This window comes from Cydia fagiglandana, chromosome 3 (genome assembly GCF_963556715.1).
Source record: "Cydia fagiglandana chromosome 3, ilCydFagi1.1, whole genome shotgun sequence".
Taxonomy (NCBI): Eukaryota; Metazoa; Arthropoda; class Insecta; order Lepidoptera; family Tortricidae; genus Cydia; species Cydia fagiglandana.
In genome coordinates this window covers 6,018,970-6,032,633 of record NC_085934.1, presented here as the reverse complement: position 1 = coordinate 6,032,633, position 13,664 = coordinate 6,018,970, and positions in this window count along the sequence as shown.

The window sequence follows — 13,664 nt, the reverse complement described above, 5'->3', positions numbered from 1 at the left end:
TTTTTTTCAACACAGATTAATATTGTCAATATCTGTGTCGGACCGTTTTGCTTTTTTTGATATTTTTGTTTTTTAAGGCGCTAGAGCCCTTCAAAAATTGCCAAAATGGCCTAATTGACTATGCCGCAATGAGAGGCGTAGTATTCAAAACTGATATCAATTAGCCAAAAAAGCAAAACGGTCCAACACAGATAATTTCATAATCATTTAGATTTCCATGTTTGGTTAGGATTGGTTAAGTTTTGGAGGAGGAAACAGTCGAGTACGAAACCTCGATTTTTGAGATTTTTACGCGGGATTTTTCGCCTTCTCCTTATCGCACTAGTTTTAGGAGCCGCTTCCGTTAGCGAGACGGGTATATTTACCTAAAATATTTAAAACTCAGGTCCTGTTTCGTCTTAAGCAAACATGCTATATATAGGTACGTACATACTTTATAAAGTACGACTAAGGTTTATATAATTACCTATATTTTATTAATATTCATTGCATAATATTAATGTTTTTTTTAATAATAATATCATAATATAATTTATGTAAATGATATACCTATTTGATACTTTGACATTTCATACAGGTGTTGCTCTATGAAATCGTATCCATGTCAATACCAAGCACGTAGTTTTATGGGTCACAGTGTGAGTGACGAGCGATCCAATCTGATAGCAATCTAAAGTCACGAACTTGGCGCTTTTTTTGCGAACACCTTCATATCCGCATTTTTGCAGGCGTGTGATCTTGATATTGAGCGAATTGACCTACTCGCTGGCATGCCAGATGTTTTTTTAATATTATTTGAGCAGTCCGCTGCGGGAGAAAAGCATCTCCCCTTTATCTCCATGACTTTGTGCATCTTTCGACCAGTTGTTAAGGGTGTTTAAGTCGTTGTCATATGGCACTTGTGGTAGTTTCAGTACCTACTGGATTATGGTTGGGTGATGGTTAAAACCAACCATCGTAGGTAGTAGGTAAACCGTAGGTAGAGTGTGCGGAAAGGGAAGAGTCATGGAATGTATTGGTTCCCATATATTCCACGACATCTCTTTCCGAACAGACTACCTGTAGGTAAGGCCGTCTTAAACTATGCCCAATGCCTATGCCTTATGGGGCCCTTGGGCACATAAGAATTTGGGGTCCTTTTGGAAGGTAAAGAAAGCGAATTAAACTAACATTGTTCTACTATGATCTTCTATTTTTATAGGTAATCAAAATATAATGTCTGTCCTTCGGGGCCTCCTGAGGATTGGGGCCCTGGGCACGGGCCCCGTGTGCCCTTATGGTAAAGGCGGTACTGCCTGTAGGTACCTCGTTATACTTCGCATGTAAGATTATATAATATATTTCATCGTCATATAATAGTAATGTATGTACCTACTTACAACGTTAAACAACAATTATGAAACAATTGCTCCACAACAGGCCCATTCATCTAGATATAATATCAGGATAATCGTTATACAATTATTAGACTGGCCGCAAGTGATACAAATTATCAATGATAATTTATTCATATTTAAATTAGAACAGGTGGCAAGTACAGCATGGAACATAAATAATTCACTCATATTGTGTATTACAATAGGGTTGAAAATGGACACAGGGATTGTTGCCTAGTGTACTGTGGGTAACAATTATTAGTTCCCAGGCGGCCTTAAGTCTTGAAGGTTATCTGGTGTTGGCATCCGTAACTGGGTGCTGGTCAAGTAGGACTGTGATGGTAGATAGCGTTTCTGGCAAGTGCGATGAATTTATTAGGGTAATGAATGAGTTGTGAGCATGCTACGGTTACGAATGTACAAAGTAGTACAGGTTAGCAGTTGCTATTTAACAACAAATGGTTATCATTAGCTCTATTTATGATAATAATGCAAATAGACTGATGCAGCTGATCAGACATATGTACCTACTTCGTAGTTACGACGAAGCCATGTTCAGATTCATTATTTGCCAAAAAAAAGGTGTGATTGTGCGATCACAGGCTAGGCAGGCAGGCTGTGGAAGCGGAAGGACTACATCGATATTGGAGCATTCCACGGGCTGTCTCGTACAAACGCATTTTATTTCCTGTGTTGCGACTTTTTTGCGGCATTTAAAGCAGGCGATTATTTTTCTGTGCATATTTTTGACCTTTTGCCATAGAAAAGAAAACTTTTATACCTGCAAATCATCAGAAAATTCACGTTTATTATGATTGGTATAATTAAACTATCAGTAGATTCATCTTTTGCCGATACCCAATCGTGACTCGTCGCCGTTGCAATTTGTGAAATTTTCGTCCTTGAACCCACCACCAATGAATAAGTTTATATTGCATTAAATGATATTTCATTTAATTTGCATTGAGCAAAACTTTCATTAATTACAGCCCTTCTGTCGCAGGTAGAGATGGGTAGTGAGTAAATACTCACGGGTAAATACCGAGTAAATACTCAGTATTTACTCAATATACCCGTATTTACTCGTTTATACCCAAATTGGTGGGTATAAACTATTGAGAGTGCTGAAAGGGGCATATAAATTTGAAATATAGGTGTATTTTGTAAGCCGCTACTGGATTAAGTACTCAAAATTGTAAGAAATGTATTTTTAAGAGGGGGCACTCCATACATGTAACTAATTGTCACAAAAAAAAATCTCAGAAACCACCAACGTGTTGCACATCATTAAATGGGTCTTTAAAAATAACTGGAATGTTTCTAAGAACATTTTTGGATAAAATGATTTTTTATCGGAAAGAAACCGTTTCGAAAGGCCAAAATAATGTTTATCTTTCTATAACTTTCGAAGCAAAGTTCAGAAAAAATATGAAAACATATCGGGAGATTAGCCGTATAATAGTGTACATAAAACAATATTTTGAACATCATCGGTTGAGCCATTTTAGAGTTTTCTTTAAAAAACCCTTAATAAAAGGTCGTAAGTGCCGCGTAAACACGCACTTTTGCGCGACATGCACTTATCTAGAACATCGGTAGAATTTAAGTACTCATATTTTTAAAGTAAATACCTTCTTATTTAAAACAAAATTGTTAACAAAATTTGCCTCTCGCTAATAATTACCTTCTTTTCCTAAATTAAGCGTCCTCTATGCTTTTTATTTTATAGATATTGTTAATACACGTTAGCACTCTTCAATAAAAGACAATTTTATTCTAAAATCTCTTTTTTTTAAATATTTTATAAGCAATCGTTTTTACCCACCTAAATGAGTAAATACGGGTATTTATCGGGTGCTTTGAGTAAATACCGAGTAAATACTCAGTATTTACTCACCTCTACCCATCTCTAGTCGCAGGCCACGAAACGCAGACTCGTGCCTCCGCGAACGCAATCAGCGCATTTTCGAAACCACGACAAAAGATTTCAATTACAATATCATATTATTCGTAACATTGTAAATCTTAAATGATTAACGAACTGAAGAAATAATAGGAAACGTACTCAGTTAACCAGTGTAAAGAGACCTATCTATTCTTGGTTTTTTCTAATGAGTTGAGGGTGTGTAATGCTGGTACAATAGGCATTTTTAAATGGGGCCGGGTGATAAGGTTGCTTAACTAAGTTCGCTAATAGGTAGCTAATGTGTGAGACTCTGGCCCTGAGTTGAGATGATTGTGTTCTGATAATGGTACATGTGTAGTTGCATGTTTGCATGAGAGAGTAATAATGCAAAAATACATCGCCATGATAAAAGGCAATTATACAATAATAATTTGCATAGGTACAATTATTTCTTATTTTACTTATTTTTGACAAATGAACATAAGTTCAATTTATAATTTAACCATATCCAGCAATTCAGGATATACTGCCATAATCTAATTGCCCAGTAGTTTTTTCAATTACAAATTTTCAACTACTACCGCAAATATGTGCCAGACAACATAAATGTGCATGAATTGACGTAAGTTAAATGGTTGTGATTAAATACCTACTCTTTGAAGTACAACTTACAGTTCAAAATGGCTTAATCTCATTGTTGAACTTCACGAACTCTCTAGTCACAAAACTGCAATATGGGGCGTAAAACTTTGCGGCACTTCCTAGTACCAAGGTAGTTATGCGGTGCACAAGTATGTGCGGCTCATAGGTATTTCACGAAATTTTAACAGCTATAACGTATGATATGTACTTCGAAAATTACATTGTAAGTCAAGCCGTAGGAACCTCACCACTGCTGATGCGGGCCTGCCGGGCCCCGCTACTGCTGTTTACGTTAACGAGCACCTCACATCTAGCAACAAACTACTACTCAAGCACGCCCGCGATCTCAAGGCCGAATTGAACTATACCTATTTGTGGGTGAAGCAATGCAAAATCTATATGCGAAAAAACGATAAGTCTAAAGTGTATACAATTAACAGTGAATCCGATCTCGCTAAGTTAAAATGACTTTTTATTACTATTTCTCGTATAAGTTGCGATCTCCGGACTATATTATTATTTTTCGTTACTCTTTTAAAGTCATTATTCAAATTAGTCGATGTCATTGTTTATATGCCTTTTGCAATTATCAACAAAACTGTAAAGTTTGTGCACTCGTTTGGAAATCACTTGCGAACTCACTTTAATTGTATTCCTAAAAATTATAAACTTTTCATTCCATTATAGATTCTAATAGTTTAGATATTTATTACCAAAACGTAAGGGGTCTGCGGACAAAATCTCACGACTTTTTAAATAGTGTAATAAATGCTAATTATGATTTGATCTGTTTATCTGAAACCTGGCTTAACTCCGATTTCTTTAGCAGTGAATATTTCGATGGTAGGTATACTGTGTATAGACGGGACCGTGCGGGGAGTGGGGGACGTCGAGGTGGTGGAGTGCTGGTGGCGGCGCGCCGGGGCCTCTGCGTGACCCGCCGCGACGACTGGAGCGCTGCGCCGCGGCATGAGGAGCTCTGGATCACTGTTTCCCCGGCCCCCGCCACCCGCGCACCGCGCCAGCCCAACATACATATAGCTTGCGTATACTTCCCGCACAATGATAACCATAACTCGTCACTAAGTAGTTTTTTCGATAACGCTTCTATTTTAATGCATAATAACCCGGATGATATTTTTGTTCTTCTCGGAGACTATAACATTTCGTACGCTATCTGGGGCACAAGTTCCGATGTAAACTACCTAACACTAGGAGCTAGTGATAACAGAACAGTGCTTTTTTTGTCCGATTTTATGGCCTTAACAGGTGTACGCCAATATAACTCTTGTACTAATGTGAACGGGCGGATCCTTGACCTTGTAATGTCTAATGGTAACTGTTCTGTTGCTGCGAGCCCTTCTCCACTCACCACCGAAGACCCTCAGCACAGGGCCCTACATATCGAATTAGCTTTGTCAATTACGTCATATTTGCCCGAACTGAGGCCAAATCTAGGTGTTAAACCAATGTTTCATTCTGGGGATTATGAATCTATTCGTAAAGCCCTTTCTGATACCGACTGGTCTTGTTTAGATAATTTAAATATTAACGAGTCTGTGGGTTATTTGTATTCTGTTATAAATAAGCTGATTTTAAAATTTATACCTCATAAAAGCATAAGTCACAACTCTAGTTATCCTCCATGGTTTTCACGTAGTTTAATTAAAGTTCGTAAACAAAAGTTATTGGTTCACAAAAGGTGGAAAATCTATAACAACCCCCTAGATAGGGCAGAATTTGTATTTTTAAGAAAAAGAGAACATAAACTAGCAACCGAATGTTATAACAAATATATCTCATTGGCCGAAGACATAATATATAAATCACCTAATTACTTTTGGTCATTTATTAAATCTAAATTTCCTGTTAATATTATACCCGACCAAATGTCATTTAACGGGGTAACCGCTAGTGATGGGGAAGCCATGGGCAATCTTTTTAATGATTATTTCAATTCTGTGTTTGTACCAGCCACTAGTGATGGGCAGGGGGCGCCGTTGTCGCACTGCCCCAATGAAAGCTTAATTGATATGTGTTCGATTCATATTACAGAAGATTTGGTCTTTAAGCACTTGAGTGGGGTAAACGTTAAAAAAGGTAGCGGTACTGATTTTATTCATCCCCTCTTCATTAAGACATGTGCTAAGGAATTAACCATACCCATAACAAATATTTTCAAAAAATCTATTTCTTCAGGAACGTTTCCCGAGTTATGGAAGAAGGCCTTAATAACCCCAATTCACAAGGGTGGTGATTCCCAATTAGTCACTAATTACAGACCAATCAGCAAATTAAATATATTTGGTAAGGTTTTTGAAAAAATCGTCACAAACGAAATAACTGCTTCGATTTATCAGCACATATCAGAATATCAGCACGGTTTTTGCCGCGGTCGCAGTGTTGACACAAACCTTCTCAACTTTTCTGACTTTATTCTGAATAAAATTTCTTCCGGCTGGCAGGTGGACGCCGTGTATACCGACTTCTCTAAATGTTTCGATAAAATTAACCATTCCAAGTTAATTATGAAGCTCGAGAAGCTCGGTATTCACGGCGATCTCCTCAGATGGATTAAGTCCTATCTAAGAAATCGGAGCCAGGCTGTGGCGCTAAAGGGTTACACTTCCCATTTTCTTCCGGTACCGTCAGGGGTGCCACAAGGTTCGCACCTTGGCCCTCTTCTTTTCATTTTATATGTCAATGACATGGCAACCTGCTTCAGAAACTCGGAACACCTCATTTACGCTGACGATACAAAGATTTTTAAAGCTGTATCATCTGAAGCTGATTGTCATAGTCTACAACAAGACCTTGACAGTTTTTATGAATATTGTTCAAATAACTATCTGTACCTAAATTTAGATAAATGTTTTGTGATAACGTATTCCCGTAAACAAAATGTAATCAACTTTAACTATTCAATAGCTGGGAAGCATATAACTCGTGTTAGTTCTATTAGAGACCTAGGTATTACCATGGACTCACAACTTAATTTCAATATTCATATTGACAAAATTTGTAACCGAGCCTATAAAAATCTAGGTATGATACTACGAATGGGTAAACCCTTTAGACGCCCCTGCACTCTTAAAATACTATTTTATTCTTACGTCAGAAGTATTCTTGAGTTCGGGTCTGTGATCTGGTGTCCTCAATACCATGTCCATATTAATCGCCTAGAAAGAATACAAAATGTTTTTTTGAGAGCACTTTGTTACAGAACCGGTACTCCTCTGGAATCATCAGCCAAGTCAGCCAAACATTTCAATATGATTTCCCTTTATAATAGAAGACTCTTCTTAGACACAATTTTCTTCTTCAAAATCTTAAAAAATGAAATTAATTGTCCAAATTTGCTACAAAATATTATGTTTAATGTACCGCATCGCTCCTTACGTCCTCGTAATTTGTTTTATGTGAGTTTCGCACGAACTAATTATTCTAGACATACTTTTTTCAAACGAGTATCAAAAAACTATAATGAGTATTTCTGTGACATCGATCCATTTATGCACTCTCTTGCAGCTTTAAAAGAACATACGAGATCCAAACTGCTCTTGATAAAATAAATTATGACTATAATTAGTAGGTAGTAGTATTATCAGTTATGTTTTACTTATTTTCTCTTCGCAAAACGTTTTTGTACCTTTTAATGTTTACATTATGAACCTCCAGGTCTGTTCTTATATCTTTTTGTAAGTTATATCTATATTTTTATGTATGACTGTATGTGTTCTGAACAATAAATAAATAAAAAAAAAAAGCCTTCATACCTTATTTTAAAGTATAGAATCGATTGGCCAGATGTTAATGCCATCAGTGCTCTTTTGTTTTAACCTCTAACAGGCTATATCATAACTAGCCAAGGCAAAATCAATTTTAATTTGTCAAAATATATTTACAGTCCATATGGTGCTACTTTACCACCCTAGGGCGGGATTAAGGACAATACGTACGTGTCTATGTCTATCGGCTCGATTCGGAAAATGAATTAGATCTCTACTAGACCTCAACAAGTTACGATATGGATAATTTAAAGAAATTTGTAAGATAGATATGTCAAATTTGACGTTTCCGCGATTCTGGAGGTCCTCTTGAACGATTTCGACAAGTTATGACTTAGATATCCACGTCACATCTAGTCGATATCTAATGTAAATCTAGTTGATCTCTATATCGTCTCTAGATCTTGTGATTATCTCGTTTCCCGAATACGCGTGTATGTCTAATTTAAAGGGCCATATGTACTATAAAACATTGTACAATACACGTGCAAAAAGGTAATTCGCATCTCCTGTCGATTTAAAACATTCCCATTACAAAAAAGTGTATTTTTATTACTGACCGATAAATCGACGTTGTGTCAGACAAAGCCCTGGAGCCACGGTACTTAGTTACCGCGATAATATAATATTATGGCGGCAATTAATTTGTAAAATGCGCGTACGCAATAGCGTATCATAAGCGCCTTGGAATTTCTATCGAATTATGACATTGCAGTTAATCTCATAAAATGTAATGAATATCGTAATACAGTTCTAAATACTGAAATAATTAATGGTTGGTTGAGTTCTGTTACTTCTGTTAGTCAATTTTACGTGTAATCTCGTGAAATATTAAAAAGTTGGTGTTTTAGTTATTAAATCAGTCTAGTAGCTGACTACTGTTTAAAGGATGACTTCACGTTAGACCAGGCCTTGTCCGGGCCGGAACATCCGGCGCTTACTTGACAGACGATCACGTGATGCTTTCCATAGAAAACAACGCGCGGGAAGTTCCGGGTCGGACACGGCCCGGTCTAACGTGAGTGAACCTTAAAATGGATGCTGCCCTATACAAATTAGCTTATTACTTTTATTTTTTATCTAACTATTAAGTTACCTCTCTACAGATTGAGATTAATATGTGAAGTAGGAGTGCATGCATGTAATATTAACTTTATTGGGTTAATAAAACTCCCGACGCCCAAAGAGGGGTGTTATAAGTTTGACTGCTATATGTTTCTATCTGTGACACCGTTGCTCGTTCGTTTCGCTCGTTTCATTTCGTTAGGGTTTTTAGGGTTCCGTAACTCAAAAGGAAAAAACGGAACCCTTATAGGATCACTCGTACGTCTGTCTGTCCGTCTGTCCGTCTGTCACAGCCTATGTGCTCCAAAACTACTGAACTAATTTAGTTGAAATTTGGTACACATATGGAAGTCTGTGACCCAAAGACGGACATGTAATAAAAACAAATGAATTTTAAGCATAGGGCTCTTTTAGGGGGAATATGAGTAAAATTAAAAAAAATAAAGTTTTGCAAACCATATCGTGTTACATATTAAATGAAAGGGCTTATTTTGAGGATCTGAAATATATTTTTTTTATAATTGTATATCAAATAGTTTAGAAGTTAATTATGAAAATAGGCAAAAAATGACCATTCCCCCCCCTTAACTCCGATACTACTGGGTCTAAAATTTTGAAAAAATTACACACAATAGTTCTTTACCTCTAGATGACAGGAAAATCTATAAGAAATCTAGAGTCAAGCGTGAGTCGGACTTAAGAAAAAAACGCGGTTGGGCTGTTTTAGGGACACAGCTGTAATGGTTTACGTGAAACTCGGCGTGGACAGCTTTTGCGAAGGCCGAAGGCCGAGCTACGCGTAGCATCCCCCATAAGCTTTTTGAAACGCACGGCCGAAGGCCGAGTTGCGGGGGGTTATTTTTTAAGTTATGTCGAAAATGAGCGATTGTGCTCTTAAACTAAATAAGTATGTAAGTAAGTATTGTTATTTATTGGTGTTGGGATTAAGCCAATGTGGGCGGGTGAGCCGACTACCGCGACTCTGATGGTATGTGGTCAATAGGTCTTTTTAAGATGTCCGAATGTTCTTAGAGCAACATGTAATATAACTATCGGGTACTTTAAAAAAATATAATTAATTTTGTTTTACTCCTAAGCACACTGACATGGCAACCTGCTTCAGAAACTCGGAACACCTCATTTACGCTGACGATACAAAGATTTTTAAAGCTGTATCATCTGAAGCTGATTGTCATAGTCTACAACAAGACCTTGACAGTTTTTATGAATATTGTTCAAATAACTATCTGTACCTAAATTTAGATAAATGTTTTGTGATAACGTATTCCCGTAAACAAAATGTAATCAACTTTAACTATTCAATAGCTGGGAAGCATATAACTCGTGTTAGTTCTATTAGAGACCTAGGTATTACCATGGACTCACAACTTAATTTCAATATTCATATTGACAAAATTTGTAACCGAGCCTATAAAAATCTAGGTATGATACTACGAATGGGTAAACCCTTTAGACGCCCCTGCACTCTTAAAATACTATTTTATTCTTACGTCAGAAGTATTCTTGAGTTCGGGTCTGTGATCTGGTGTCCTCAATACCATGTCCATATTAATCGCCTAGAAAGAATACAAAATGTTTTTTTGAGAGCACTTTGTTACAGAACCGGTACTCCTCTGGAATCATCAGCCAAGTCAGCCAAACATTTCAATATGATTTCCCTTTATAATAGAAGACTCTTCTTAGACACAATTTTCTTCTTCAAAATCTTAAAAAATGAAATTAATTGTCCAAATTTGCTACAAAATATTATGTTTAATGTACCGCATCGCTCCTTACGTCCTCGTAATTTGTTTTATGTGAGTTTCGCACGAACTAATTATTCTAGACATACTTTTTTCAAACGAGTATCAAAAAACTATAATGAGTATTTCTGTGACATCGATCCATTTATGCACTCTCTTGCAGCTTTAAAAGAACATACGAGATCCAAACTGCTCTTGATAAAATAAATTATGACTATAATTAGTAGGTAGTAGTATTATCAGTTATGTTTTACTTATTTTCTCTTCGCAAAACGTTTTTGTACCTTTTAATGTTTACATTATGAACCTCCAGGTCTGTTCTTATATCTTTTTGTAAGTTATATCTATATTTTTATGTATGACTGTATGTGTTCTGAACAATAAATAAATAAAAAAAAAAAGCCTTCATACCTTATTTTAAAGTATAGAATCGATTGGCCAGATGTTAATGCCATCAGTGCTCTTTTGTTTTAACCTCTAACAGGCTATATCATAACTAGCCAAGGCAAAATCAATTTTAATTTGTCAAAATATATTTACAGTCCATATGGTGCTACTTTACCACCCTAGGGCGGGATTAAGGACAATACGTACGTGTCTATGTCTATCGGCTCGATTCGGAAAATGAATTAGATCTCTACTAGACCTCAACAAGTTACGATATGGATAATTTAAAGAAATTTGTAAGATAGATATGTCAAATTTGACGTTTCCGCGATTCTGGAGGTCCTCTTGAACGATTTCGACAAGTTATGACTTAGATATCCACGTCACATCTAGTCGATATCTAATGTAAATCTAGTTGATCTCTATATCGTCTCTAGATCTTGTGATTATCTCGTTTCCCGAATACGCGTGTATGTCTAATTTAAAGGGCCATATGTACTATAAAACATTGTACAATACACGTGCAAAAAGGTAATTCGCATCTCCTGTCGATTTAAAACATTCCCATTACAAAAAAGTGTATTTTTATTACTGACCGATAAATCGACGTTGTGTCAGACAAAGCCCTGGAGCCACGGTACTTAGTTACCGCGATAATATAATATTATGGCGGCAATTAATTTGTAAAATGCGCGTACGCAATAGCGTATCATAAGCGCCTTGGAATTTCTATCGAATTATGACATTGCAGTTAATCTCATAAAATGTAATGAATATCGTAATACAGTTCTAAATACTGAAATAATTAATGGTTGGTTGAGTTCTGTTACTTCTGTTAGTCAATTTTACGTGTAATCTCGTGAAATATTAAAAAGTTGGTGTTTTAGTTATTAAATCAGTCTAGTAGCTGACTACTGTTTAAAGGATGACTTCACGTTAGACCAGGCCTTGTCCGGGCCGGAACATCCGGCGCTTACTTGACAGACGATCACGTGATGCTTTCCATAGAAAACAACGCGCGGGAAGTTCCGGGTCGGACACGGCCCGGTCTAACGTGAGTGAACCTTAAAATGGATGCTGCCCTATACAAATTAGCTTATTACTTTTATTTTTTATCTAACTATTAAGTTACCTCTCTACAGATTGAGATTAATATGTGAAGTAGGAGTGCATGCATGTAATATTAACTTTATTGGGTTAATAAAACTCCCGACGCCCAAAGAGGGGTGTTATAAGTTTGACTGCTATATGTTTCTATCTGTGACACCGTTGCTCGTTCGTTTCGCTCGTTTCATTTCGTTAGGGTTTTTAGGGTTCCGTAACTCAAAAGGAAAAAACGGAACCCTTATAGGATCACTCGTACGTCTGTCTGTCCGTCTGTCCGTCTGTCACAGCCTATGTGCTCCAAAACTACTGAACTAATTTAGTTGAAATTTGGTACACATATGGAAGTCTGTGACCCAAAGACGGACATGTAATAAAAACAAATGAATTTTAAGCATAGGGCTCTTTTAGGGGGAATATGAGTAAAATTAAAAAAAATAAAGTTTTGCAAACCATATCGTGTTACATATTAAATGAAAGGGCTTATTTTGAGGATCTGAAATATATTTTTTTTATAATTGTATATCAAATAGTTTAGAAGTTAATTATGAAAATAGGCAAAAAATGACCATTCCCCCCCCTTAACTCCGATACTACTGGGTCTAAAATTTTGAAAAAATTACACACAATAGTTCTTTACCTCTAGATGACAGGAAAATCTATAAGAAATCTAGAGTCAAGCGTGAGTCGGACTTAAGAAAAAAACGCGGTTGGGCTGTTTTAGGGACACAGCTGTAATGGTTTACGTGAAACTCGGCGTGGACAGCTTTTGCGAAGGCCGAAGGCCGAGCTACGCGTAGCATCCCCCATAAGCTTTTTGAAACGCACGGCCGAAGGCCGAGTTGCGGGGGGTTATTTTTTAAGTTATGTCGAAAATGAGCGATTGTGCTCTTAAACTAAATAAGTATGTAAGTAAGTATTGTTATTTATTGGTGTTGGGATTAAGCCAATGTGGGCGGGTGAGCCGACTACCGCGACTCTGATGGTATGTGGTCAATAGGTCTTTTTAAGATGTCCGAATGTTCTTAGAGCAACATGTAATATAACTATCGGGTACTTTAAAAAAATATAATTAATTTTGTTTTACTCCTAAGCACACTGTTACAAACTGGCTCAAATATTAATACACTTGTTCATTAGTTATACTTAAATAACTTCCTTACAGGGCTTTAGAAATAGTGACACGTAATTTTCATCTATTACCAAACATCTATTAATATCGTTATCAAGATAACACACGACCTAACATAACTTCATTATCACCTAATAATATTATCAGTACATTACATAATTTAATAATACATAATTTGTACATAATACATTTAATGCGAATTTAAGACAACTTTGTAAAACTCCTATCTTAAAATCATGCATTCTAAAACCGACCTAATTGCTAGCTAGTGTAGTTCAAAATAGAAATGAACCGCTCTATAATAAGAACTAGCGAAGGTTATCAATGTAGTAACACGGTTTATTGTACAAGTATTTATTTCAATTGGGGGTCAATCGTTTACTCGTCATTAGAAAGTAAGTTCTGTGTCTATAGAAATAAGGTTGTGAATGTAAGTGGTCAATTGAGGGTCAGTAATTCGGGCAGTGGACCGCCGTGCGCATCGCATATCACTCGCATCGC